We start from the raw sequence: 13,421 nt of genomic DNA, 5'->3' as shown, positions 1-13,421 counted from the left end.
ATCAGGCCACCCCTTTACTGCTGTACTCGGTTCCACCCCTGCATGTCAAAAAGGCCAGTGACAAACTGAAGGGTATCTAGAGAAGAGTGGCCAGGATGGTGAGGGGACCCAAAAACCACAACATCCAAGCATCCACTGAAGGAACCATGGATGAACAGTGAGAGGAAAAGATGTGAGGAGCCCACATGAACCTTCTTGGCATACCTGCAGGGCAGCCATGAGATGGCGGAAACAGCCATGCTTAGTGTGGCCCCACAGGTCAAAACTAGTGGGTAGAAGCTATAGGTAGTAGACTCCAATTCACCACCAAAGAGACCTTTCCAAAGTCAGAGCAGACAGCATCACAGAGTATTAAGTTTGCTGTCACCAGAAATATTCAAATAGATGCTCAGCAACCACTTAATAAGGAGGCTGGAGAGAAGATTCCTAAATCTGATAGGGTACTGGATGGGAAGACAGTTGATGTCCATGCCTAAGTTTTTACGATTCTAAGACTGAGTCCCAGACCATGGATGTGAGATCCATCTACCAGGACATCTACAGAGTCTGTGAGGACAGGTGTGGGTGTCTGCCCATCCCCCAGGTGTGTGTGTGTCTCTGTGTGTGTGTGTGTGTGTGTGTGAGAGAGAGACAGAGAGAGAGAGAGAGAGTTATCCTCTGGACTGACTTACAAAGTTGAAGCTCTAATTGCTCCTGGTGACATACTTGGCAGCACTTTATGTATTTATAATGTATACTCCTAGGCTCAGCCTACTTCAAAATGCTATTGCAGCCTAAGTATCAGAGACTAAATTAAGTGGCCATAATGTGGCCAGCCCAGGGCAGTTTCTGTTGAGTTTCCCCATCTGTAAAACAAGGGATGGGATGAAGCACCCTGAGGACCCATCTCCACGTGACTTTCTCTGGTCTGCATCTCCAGGTGGGAAGTGGGGGTCAAGCCGACCCCTGAAAGGCCCATAGCCAGGGGTGGAGGCCTCATGGCCTGGGGGGAGGAGTGAAAAGATAATTCCCTCACTGGGAACAGAACCATTGTTGTCTAAAGTGGGCCACACTCAGTTTGACAAATATTGCAAGAATTTGTGGATTTTCCTTTTTATAAATCCTCACATCTCCAGAGTTCTCCAAGCACCACATTCAGCGGTTTCCTGTTTTCCGGCACTCATCACCGCCACAGCTGGCACAGACTGCTCCAAAGGGATCTTGGGGAGCTCCCCTCAAAGCCAGCTGCAGAGCTGTCCGGGAAGAAGGGGCAGCAGAAGCTGGGCTGGACAGCTTGGCCCTTGGATTTTCAGCAAGTGCAGTGGCCCCGGTCCCCTCAGGAGCTGCACACACAGCGGCCTAATAGCCCACGCTGTCCGGTGCTGCTTGGCAGCTGTGGCAGATGCCAGTTAAAGGCCCACGAAGCTATCCTAATTACACCCTTCTCCTCCAGGCAGCAGAGCGCGTCCTCAGTCACTGCCATTGTCCTGGGGAGGGGGTGCAGCCTGGCATCTGTAGCCGGCCCTTGGAGTCAGCGAGCCAAAGCAGACAGACAGACGAACAGCTCACCTGGACACTCCAAAGCACTCCCTCCCCAGGGGTAGAAGCGCTTGAATCAGGATGGTCCAGCTGTGGGTCTCGTTACCAAGGACACCCTGTGACTCACGAGCAAACACATAATTAGCCGCAAAGCCCTGAGCTCTGCTGGTTGGTGGGTTGGGATTTTTTTTTTTTTGGCTTTGCTTTAACACTGTCATTCACATTCCGCAAACACAAGTTTCCCTGGGAGGAGAAGCCTTCTTAGTGCAATTCCACGGAGCAAAGCTTTTGGAAAGAGCCTGGTAGACTGATGTTCTCCTCTGGTCTTGACATAAAGTTGGAGTGTGAGTTTTGGTAAATTCTCCGGGTCTCAGTTTCCCCTCCTGTAAAGACTCTCAGGGTCCCTTCCAGCTCCATCTTCTGACTGGAGGCAGGAAGGAGATTGGGCCTGATTTTCTTCATTCCCTCTTTCCTCCAGGTCACGCCAGCCCACCAGCAGTGCCACTGTCATGCTGGAGTCTAAGGGACACATACCCATCTTTGCAGGCCCACCTTGTTTCAAAAGTTTTCCAGGCAGGGCAATCCCTCTTGTGAATTGGAGCATCGTCACATCCAGCCATAGCCCTTTCATGGAATCCAAGAACTGAGAGGAGCCTTAGTGATCCTCTGGCCCCACTGCCTCCTGGCACACCTGGGGAAACTGAATTCCAGAGAGAGGTCCTCCTCCCCTGGCCCGTGTCCTCTCCCCGAACCAGGGCTCCCTAACCATGACCTCATTTGCAGTGAGGGCCCAAAGGTTCCCAAGAGAAATGCCCAGCCTTGGAGCTCCTTCTAGCAACAGGTCACCATCTGACTGACAGGCTCCACTTTGAGCTCAGACCTCTGCACAGCAAGAACCACCCTCCCTCCCCAGCCCCCTCTCACTAAACAGGGGGTTACTGCCCCCTCCTCCAGATCAGGACAAAAAGATCACCCAGGAGCCTCGTTCACGGGAGTCAGCCTCATAGCATTGCTGTGAGGATGAAATGAGCTAATACATGAAAAGTGCTTAGACTAGTTCTTGACACAAAGTGAGTACCCAATAAAGATTAGCTACAATTATTATTTTTGTTGTTGAGCAAAATCAGGATCTCTGGGGGCCCCACCCACAGAGATCCGGATTCCATAGGCCTGGGTGGGGCCCAGGGCTCTGCATGTTTAACAAATTCCTCAAGCGATTCTGATGCAGAGGTCCCCAGACCACACTAAGAAATATCACTTGCAGCTTGGAGCAGCTGGGAGTCCCCACCCATGCTCTGTGTCATTTACTGTCAAGAAGATCAGACACAGAGAAGCCAGGATTGGGGAGGACAAACGTCAGGTCACAAGCCTGGCCCCGCTTCCTCTATCAGTAATTCCCTCTCTGGCCCTTTCTGCATCCCCGACAGGAATCTGGGGTTTGTGCTGAGTTGAACCCAGAAGTAGAAGCTGCTTCCAGAAGCAGCACTTAGAGTCCAGAGTGTCACAAGGGCCTTTTGAAACCATCTGGTCATTTTGTAGATGGGAAAACTGAGATCCAGAGGGAGGAGGTGACTTGTCCAAGGCTACATGGTCTGCTGGAGACCCCTGACACCAGATCAGGGCCCCTAACCCTAGAGCTTGATGAACCCCTTAACTTCAGGACTTCAGCAAAATGGCTGGGAGGGAAGGAGAGGTGGCTTTGCTACTTCCATCTTAAAATGATCTGGGAGGCTCATGCACAATCAACCCTTAAGCTGTTCAGAGTTATTAACCAACGTCAAGTGCTTCTCCCATCCCCCAGGCTGCATGTTATCAGGGATGTTCTGCTCTAAGACAGCTCTAGTGCTCACATTTGCTCATTTTCACCTGGATGGCATGAAGCAAGGGATGGGAAGGGCGAGGGGTCTCCAGAAGGAGTGGCCCTCAGTAACCTGAACACACAGCTCCATTCATGGTCTGTTTAGGGACACTTTAGACCAAACACAAAGCATCCTTGAACCCCAAGGTAAGGCTAGACAGAGCCTGCCACATCTTCATCCCCAAACCTGCACAATTGTTGACCTCCATCTCCCATGGCCCTTCAAAGCCAAAACATTGCTCATTTGTTTAAAAAAGAAAATGAATAGAAAAAGCCATTCCTTAACCAGTCCCTCTTTTGGGCATCCTCCTAGGGTTGGGGTGGGAGTGGGGGCATAGAACCCAGCTTCCTACAGGAGCTGGAGCTGGGCTGTAATTAGAGTGGCATAAGTGGCAGAGAATATGGACAAACTTCCCAGCAGAACAGGGAGAACCTCCCAAACGGGGCTTTTACAAAAGCAGCCGGGGTCCCCAAACAGCCCCCTTCTTGGGGGTGGGGTGGGGTGGGTGTCAAGATTAGATAAAAATGGATCAGACTCTAATCAAAGCATCGTGGCAGTGGTTTCTAAATTCTGTGTCCCCAAAGCCAAGGGAGTCAGTGAAACCAGAAGCTGCAGTCCATCTTTGTGGTCAGGATTTAGGGAAGCAAATTGCCAACTGCAATCCCAGCCTCAGAGTGTTTGCAGGCAGGACGGAGTGGGCGCAGCAAATTCTGGGCTTCTCTCTCACCTCCTCTTATCGCTCCATGTCTGGGACTGCTCCCGCCCTCACCCTGCCAGGCCCCCCTTTTGTTGAGCAAGCCAAGGTAGTATACCCATGCTCTGACATTATGCCAGATATATTTAGAACACTTTCCTCTGGCTTTGTCCTCTCTCAGACGCCTGTTTCATCACTGCTGAGCCTGCCTGACTCAAGACCACAGGGAAATTGGAACATCTGGCCCTGTATTTACCCCCAGATGTTCATCCGATGCAGACTGGAAGAAGTGACTACTGTTAGAGAATTTCTAAATTACAGAGCCAGTGGAGCCAACACATCTGAGAGTGGGCCAAGATAAGGTGATAAAATCCCAGATAACCCTAAAGGAGAAGCTGAGAGGGTCACAGGCAGGCATCCGGCCCCCTCAGTGTGGTGCGTGTGGCATGCAAGAAAGAGGTGTAGGCTGCCCTCAAGAACACATTTGGCCCTGGCAGTTCTGGTTTTCCACAGTTGGTTCTTTGGCCCCAGGTCCTGCCTTTATGTTTGAGTGGAGACACTGGTAAAGTCACAATGGTCCAGATTTTAAAGCCACACCACACTTCATCACATACTCATCCTGCTCAAAGCCATTAGCCTCAGTCAAGGCCAGACACTTCTAGCTGGCAAGAGGGGAACACTGTCAAACAGGGTCTCCTAAGCAGGACCCCAAACAATTCTAAGCCCACAGCTGAATTCCAAATTGGCAGTCTGAACCAGGCACCAGCGTGTCTGCTGCTGGTGCTTTTGTAGCAACTCGTCTATGAAAAGAGATCTCTCCCACAGCAAAACCCCATGGAGGAAGGTCTTCTGGGTTCTGGACAAACCTCAGTGGAGGGCCCACCACCACTGGCTACCACAGTAAGGGCAGGAAAAGAGGATGCAGGTTCAATAAATTTGAAGCTTAAAAAGAGAAACATTTTCCTCAAAGGAGCAAATATCCAGAAAGAGGTTAAGATCCGTGGGTGACTGGTGTGATTTTGTCAACTTTAACTCCACCTTGCCACCTTGCCAGACAGAGGAAAACATCTTCCCAGCCTCCCAGGTGGAGGCCACCGGATGGTAGGAGCCAGTGAAGCAAGAAGCTGGTCAGGGATTCCGCAGTGGGGGCCCTGGGCGGTGGGGAGGTGGGGGCCGGCCACGCACACCTGCAGCGCAAGATGCACCTGGGGGTTCTTCAGCGCATCCCCAGGCGCGGGGCCAGCCCTGCCCCTCCCGGGGACTCTCGAGTCTCTCCCGGGGCGGGTGTGAGGGGACAGCAGAAAAGACGGGAGGGCGGGAAACCCGGCCCTGGCAGGCCGGCGGGAGGGAGGAGGGGGGCGCCTACTTACCAGCAGCTCCGCGGCGAAGAGGGAGCCGGAGAGGACGACGCGGGGCCGCTCAAGGCTGCAGCATGAGTGTGGCTCGCGGGGCGCTCCCGGCATTTAAAGGATCCCGGCGTGAGTCACCGCAGGGGGCAGTGTCGGGGGTGGGGTTGGGGGTAATGGAGCGGGGGGAGGACCGACTTTGCGCGCAACTGCAGCTCTCCGACATCCAGTGATGTCCGCTGTCCCGGCCCTTCCCCAAGAAAGCACAACCTGGGTTCTGAAGTTTAAGAAATGTCCTGCCACGTTTTTAAAAGGACCGCATTTTCCTCTTTTTCTCCTTCCCCCCAGTGTTTCTTTTGGATTCACTTGCCGCAGTGGACACTGTACCCCCCCCCCCCAACCTCCCAAAACAGATCCTCCTCCCTAAATGACTGGGAACCTCGGCTCTCACCCTGCACCGCCCAAGGAGCCGAGCCCCACAGAGGCCGCCGGAGTCAGAGGCTGCCCCTTCAGGGCTGGCAAAAGTAGTGGCAATTTCCTCCCACTGTGGCTCTAGAAAAGGCATTCATTCTTTTTTCTTTTTTAAACTTTTTTTGGGGGGAGGAATTCATTTCAAATTTACAGAAAATTTGCAAAAATAATGCAAAAAACACTCAGACACTTAAACCCATTCGCCTATGGAACTTTTGAAAAAGTCATTTATTTTAAATTTCAAGGAAAGATTAAGTTACTCCCACTCTGTGTCCTTCCTAAAAATGATGTTTTTTTACTCCTTTCTGACATCATCCTCCGTCCCCTTACTGTCATCTCACAGATTTGCATACAGATGTGTCTCTGGGCTCGGGATAGAAGGTCACAGGGCACATACAAGAATGCAAGTCTCCCCTGTGCCCCTGATCTCTGCATTGACACTCAAGCCCTGCTGCCCACCTCTGCCCCCTACCCCATTGAGGGACCAGAAACCATTTCTGTGCATGGCATCACCAGGAGGGCCTGGGGAAGAAGATACAGAAGCCAGAGTTGGAGAGGCAGGGAGGCTGCCAAACTCCAGCTTCTCCTGCAGGATGAAGCCCCTACAAGGCACGAGCTGTTTGGAGCTGAAGTCACCCTGCCCTACCCTGGCTCAGTTTACCCTCTCCGCCAAGTGGGGAGAGTGATATTTACATACAGTGCCTCGTGGAATGCCAAGAGCCTTAATGAACGTTTGCACTGTGCTTTTAGATCTGCGATGAAAGGAAGATATAAAAGTGCGTAGTGTTATTATTGAAATACTCATCTGGGTGGCTTGCCGTGGTCAAGCCCTACCGCCTGAGTCATGCCACACTCCTCCTCACCATGGCTCTGGGATTGAGAGCCTGAAACAAAGAGCTCCCTGTCCTGTAAGTGACACGAGCCCAGGAGGGGCAGGCAGTGCTGGAGGTCAGTCTCCATCACCCCCAGCTCATCTCTTCAACTACCAGCTTCCCTTCCAGAGGATAGTCCACGTGGAGAATGCTCTTCCTCTTGTCACTCTGGTGCTTTCACATCCTAAAATCGGGGTCCTCCTCTTCCTCTCTATAGGACCTGCAAGAATGAGAATATCTTCTTTCCTTTCTTCCTAATCCTGACATCTGGCTCCTCTGGGCTAGGCACTGTGCTGGGAGCTGTGGCCAATCCAGAGATGGATCAGATACATTTCTTGCCCATAAGTAGCTGACACTCTGGGAGAAGCAAGAAGGGATGGACATTTGTGAAGGACCCATGATGAATTAGAAACCCTAAGAGTACCTATTTCATCTGTACTTCATTTCTTTGGTACCTGGTTCTCGGCCTTGCCACTACTAACATTTAAGTTGGATAATTTTTTGTCATGAGGGGCTGTACTGTCCATTGTAGGACATTTAGTATCTATGGCCTCTACACACTAGATGCCAGTAGCCCTGCCCTGTCTGGACATTGCCAAATAGTACTGGGCTTGAAGAGGAAGGAGAGGGGGACAAACCCCACTCCTGTTGAGAACCACCATTCTATGAAATAATCCTGTGAGTGGGCATAACCACCCATGTTTTACTGATAAGGGAACTGAGGCCCAGGCCAGTTAGCTAATTTCCCCAAGGATGTACCCTAAGTGAAAGAGTCAGGATTCAAACCCTAGCCTGTAGGTCTGTGTTGTTTCCACCATCATTGGATTGGGTGCTGGGACATGTATGATCCATGAGAGGCTGGAAGGGTGACTGCCTTAAGAGTGGTGCAGAAAGTGGACTGTGTGAGGATGAGGGGCCGAGGTCACAGGGTGAGGTCAATAAATGTAGGTGCATTTGGAGGGATGGGGCTTGAGTTTCACATGGAAGGTGTCCTCAAAAGGTGAGTGGTATCTAGAAATGTGGAGGGAGGTTCTGGTGAGTTAAAGAAAATCATCAAGTCACTGCTAGAGGGAGAGCAGAAGATACTGCTGAGTTGGGGGGGTTCGGAGTCTCCCTGAGGAGTATGATGTCCCTCTGTGGGCAGTAGGAAGCTGCTAGAGGCTTTCGAGGAGGAGAGAAGCTCAGTCGGAGCAGCTCTGGGGCAAGTTTAATATGGCAGGGTTTCCAGGTTTCATGGAGGATCCTTGAACGTCTGCAGGACATGACAGACTTCCCAACAGTCCTCTCATCCTCTTCAAGCCTCTGACTGGACCTGGGTTTCAGTGCAGTCCCTAGACCCTGCAGGAAGCGCTCAGTTCCCCAGATGGGGAGTGGCCGTGGAGATCCAGCTACAGGAACTCTGAGTTTCACTAGCTCACCGAGACCCTCTCTTTCAGGGGAAGGTGCACTCTCTCCTATAGCGGGAGCAAAATGGCACCCAGTCAGCCCCCAGAAGTGAGGTCTATTATTGCTGGAATTATCATGACCGGAAAGTAAAAGGCTGATTCACAGCCCACAGGACTTTTCCAGCCTGTAATCCTCAGGGCTCACTTTCTAGCCCCCCTGGGAGAACCAGATTGGCCTGGGTTGCTGCAAGGCTCAAGGAAGTCTGATGCCTCCCACCCACACACATTTCTCTGTTCTATTTAATAAGCATAGAATCCAGGGAATCGGAGGTCATGTCATCCACAGCACCCTTGATTGATGGAGTTGAAACCCCTGCTGGGTCCACCCCAGGGGTGGGGATATCATTACTTCACCATGAGGCCCCCCTGGTAGACTGGCAAAAATAAAAAAGATGGATGACACCCAGGATTAGCAAGGAGGTAGGCATATAAATTGATAGAGCAGCAGCTGTCAAAATTCACACTGTGTAAACTTCACCAGGGTCTGCCCACGGCATGATTGAGAATGTGCACAAAGCTATACATTCAAGAATGTGCACTGCACCATTATTTGTAATAAAAAATTGTAAATAACTAAATGTCCATCCATAAGGCGATGATTAAATATATGATGGAAATCCATACCAAGTAGCCAATTTTAAAAGATGAAATGCATCTTTATTTGCTGAGGAAGAAGGTATATCAGACATACCAAGCAAAAAAGGCAAGTCACAGATTAATGTATGTACACAATATGATTATTTAAAAAACACATAAATGCCACTGAATTATGTATTTGAAAGTGATTAAAATGGGAAATTTTATGTTGTATATATGTTACCACAATAAAAAATAAAAAACAAAACCCACAGGACTGTACAACACAAAGAGTGAACCCTAATGTAAACTATGGACTATAGTTAATAATATAATTATAATATTGGCTCAGCAATTCTAACAAATATACCACACTAATGAAAAATGCTAATAATAGAGAAAACTATGTGTAAGGAGGAGGATATATGGGAACACTGAACTTTCTGCATGATTTTTCTGTAAACCTACAACTGCTCTAAAAAATTAAGTAATTTGTTAATGAAATAATCAATTAAACAGAAATAAATGGATAACCACAGCTATTGAGAAGAGAAGAGAGTGAACGATATTTTCTTCTTGAATCAGGCTCCTAAAATCAAACTCAGGGCCCAGGTGTGTTTCCAGGTGTGTTCCCAGGTGTGTTTCCAGGTGTGTTTCCAGGTGTGGTCTCCCAGCAGCCAGGAGCAGATGTGCTCACTATCACAGAAAGAGCTCGGGCATCCAGGATGGTTTCCAAATCCCAGCCCTGCCAGTCCCTGGCCAGGACTTAGGCAAGCAAATCCACCTTTCTGAGCCTCCTCGTCATCATGTGTAAACTCAGATAACAACCTTGCCTCACTGGACTGATGAAAGGATTAGAAGAAAAATCCTCTGTCAAATGCCCACCTTCGGGCCTGACCACAGAGATGCTCAGTAAGTGAATGTGCCCCCTCACCCTCACCCCAAACCCTTCTCCTTTTCATGGCATGTGTTACCTTTTAGTGCAAAGGGAAAAATCAGAGTCTTTGAGGAAAGGACTTTATAAACTTCCTACTGTCCCAAAGGGGCAGGATTTAGTCTATTTAAAGCATTATGCACCATCCTCATGTGGGAAGAATGAAGCCAGAAACCCCAAAAATATATAGAATAATAATAAAGGCACAATCAAGCAGACAGTCACCTTCTTAAAATCCCGTGACAACTCCCAGACTCATCGCCAGCCATACCTGATTATTAGTGGTGTTTCTCCAACAACAAGTTTCATAAAATTGTTCTCAGCCTGGCGTTCCGTTCCTGATGATGATGTGTTTCAGAGTCATGAGGTTTCCAAGGAGGCTGTTTGTCCAGAGAATCTCAAGCCTGGGAGCAGTGGGGTGCAGGGAAGGGAGAATTGGAGGATTGCACACGTGAAAATGCACTCTTCAGACTGAATTATGCTGGAGAGAACCAAGGACCATTTTTTTAACTGGTGAAATGCTATTCCATGAATTTTTAAATTAGGCCTTTCTGAAAACATGCCTGAAAATACAGAACATAGAAACCCAGTCTGAGTCCCTGCTGAGTGGGTCCCCAGTTCGGCCTGGCCATGGAGAGAGTGAGGAGACAGTAGAACCCACCCCTCTGCTCTGTGCTGATGTCTTCTCCCCTCGCCATCTTTCTTTCCCCTATAAGTTCGTCTTTTATGATTTTCGTATTTCTTGAAATCAACTTGGTGATTTTTACAAAGGAAAAGACGTTTATTGTATTCTGTATATTTTAAAGCTGCCAAGCTCCGTGCCCAGCCCCCTCAGTGAGCGAGCCTGTCTTTCTCAGGATGGATGGCGGCTGCCCAGGATTAGCTCCTGAGAGAAATGTTCTCTTGGGTGAGTCATCCTGGTAGGAGCGGAGGTTCCACAGCCCGATTCTACACGAGCAGGAGCCCCAGCCAGCCTTCATGGTCAGCAGCTGGACTCCAGGCAGGCCCTCTGCGAGGGCCCTGCAGATACAGAGAGGAACCAGCTTCGGCCCCCCAGCCCCCGAGCTCACTGTCTCAGGGGATGGAGACACACAAACAACAAACCCCAAACCAGTCCTGACCTCATGAATGAGCCACGTGTCCCAGAAGGATGGAGGTGGGAAAGATTTGTCCAGCCAGGATGGATCAAGGCTGGCATGGTGGGGATGACGTGGGGCTTTGGAAGATAGAGGTGATTTTGAAAGGGCTTGAAGGGGTGGGTGGATCTTCCGAGCAAGGGGCGCCAGTAAGGAAAGACACCAAGGCAGGAGGGTGGGGGGTGGGGAGTGAGTTTTTACAGGTGACTGGATTGTGAGGCCCTTGTACACCAGGCCAAGGAGTTTGGATTTTTTTTCCATAGGTGATTGGGAACCCAGCAAGGGTTTTCATTGTTGGTGTTGTTTCATTTGTTTTACCAAGAAATTAGACCATGTAAGGGAAAATCTTAGGTTGTATACATGTTACTGGAATCAAATTTAAAAAACAACAAGAACAAAACCATAGGTCTGTACAATACAAACAATGAACCCTAATGTAAACCATGGGTTGTGGTTAATCGTTCAGTTATAATAATGTTCTTTCATCAATGGTAACAAATGTACCACACTAATGCAAGGTGTTACTAACGAGGGTGGCAGTATATGGGGACTCTGTATTTTCTGCAAGATCTTTCTGTAGATTGACGACTGCGCTAATAAAAAAAAAAAAAAAAAGAGAAACACTGGACCACCCAGATCCTCCAGCCTCAAGGATGTTCTGAGCTCAGCTGACAACTGTCTCCAAATCTGCAGGCTGGTTCAGTTAAGCTTACAAAATGCCTTTAAACCATTGTTTTTCAAAGAACCCACCTACCCCTTCCCCTAGAAAGGTTTCAGAGTTTGAAAATAGACAGTTAACAGATGGGGAAGGGGGACAGGGCTGGTTGCAGGAACAAGAAGGGAAAAGTTCTCTTTGGCCTGAAGCAATTTATTCGAGTTACATTTAATTGTACATTTTAATATGAGACTTCTAAATTTTATGCTGCAATAAAACAGAGCAGCCTTTGAAATGATTAAACTAACAACTTCGCCGTCCTCATGGCTGGCACAGCTTCCAGCGCGTCACCACACCTAATTAAAGGTCAGAGATGGTGCTGTAAGAGCTGTTGTGTTTTCCTTAATTAGTACGTGAATGAACAGGCCTGTTTTGAATGCCCTGCATGACTGCAAGTTGCACAGAAACACAGTGGCAGGTGGGCTAAAGCCAGGGAGCACCAGTCTCCCCCCACCCCCCCACCCCCCATTCCTCTCAGTATGCAACCCAAAAAGGAACAGGAAAGTGCCATTAACTAGAAAAACAAGTCCAAGAAAGACATGGAAGGCTAAGAACACAGAACATGGGCCTTGTCAAGTTGCTTCCTCCTCTGGATATCAGTTTCCCTATCCACAAAGTGGTGACATTACTCTAGATTGCAAGTTATGGTTTATTATTTGATGAAAATATCATATCTGTTCAGCCTACCTCATCTGGTAAAGAAGGAGAAGGAAGGAAGAGAGGAGGGGAGGGAAGGAGAAAGAAAGGGAGGGGAGGGGAAAGAAGGGAGGGGAGGGGGAAGGTAGCAGGTAAACTGTCCACAGTTCATATTTGCTTCCACCTTGAATAATTTGAGACTCTCTTGACTCTTTGCACAGCCCATCACATGTATGTCAATATAGAACCTGATTTGCCCAGCCTAGAGTAGTTGTTTAATAAATGCTACATGATGGCAATGGTTCCACTTCAGAGCCATTGCTGAATCCGTGGAGCAACAGACGGTCTGTCCATCACTGGCTATTTCCCTGTTGGCAAATTAAGGGAAATGATTGGGCCTTGTTTCTTGCAGCAGAGTACTTTGAAGACGGAAGGCCGGGATGGTGCTCATTATAGCGGGAGGGAGAATGGAGGTGGGAAGGGACAAGTCGTTAACAGGACAGACGGAGATTCAACCAACCAGGGGTGAGGGGGAGGAGAGAGGATGTCAGAGCTAGATAAGGATGACCCACCGGGCTCAGCTCCTGCTTGGACCCAGACCCGCCTGTCCCGTCCCTCCAGGGAGGCATTGCTTCACACCTAGGACCCAGCCAAGGCTCAGGACCGGTGGCCCTGGTTGCATCAACTTCCCGGCCATGTCAGGGAAAGAAGTATGCGCCCTTCCACCCACTCATCCACTGTGCACTTATTTTTATCCCTCCTGGTTCCAGAAAGGATTTCAGAAAGCTCACACAAAATATAACAAGGTAGCATAAATTAAAAGCGGTAAGAAGAGAAGGAAGAAAAACGAAAGTGAAGGACTAAAAGGGAGCCAGGAATGAGGGTAAAAGTGAACATCCCAATAAGGGTAAAACTAAGCAGGTGGTCCATTTGTGGTCATTTATCCGACAGTACACATGTGATTTGTGCACTTTCTGTATGTATGAGAGATGGTTTAACAAATCCATTTATTTTTTGGAAAGGCATAGGCTAGGCTGGCATACATTTTGCCCTACACCCTTCTCTCTTCTCCCCACCTGGAATGCAAACATGAGGCTAGGGGTATAGCAGCCATGGGGACAAATGCCACAGGCCACAGATGGCAGTGCAGGAAGCAGACAAGAAACAAGTGCTGGAGATGGTGCAGAGAAATTAGAACCCTCATGCATTGTTGGTGGGA

This window comes from Choloepus didactylus, chromosome 1 (genome assembly GCF_015220235.1).
Source record: "Choloepus didactylus isolate mChoDid1 chromosome 1, mChoDid1.pri, whole genome shotgun sequence".
In the NCBI taxonomy this organism is placed as follows: Eukaryota; Metazoa; Chordata; class Mammalia; order Pilosa; family Megalonychidae; genus Choloepus; species Choloepus didactylus.
Note: the sequence above shows the minus strand (reverse complement) of the source record.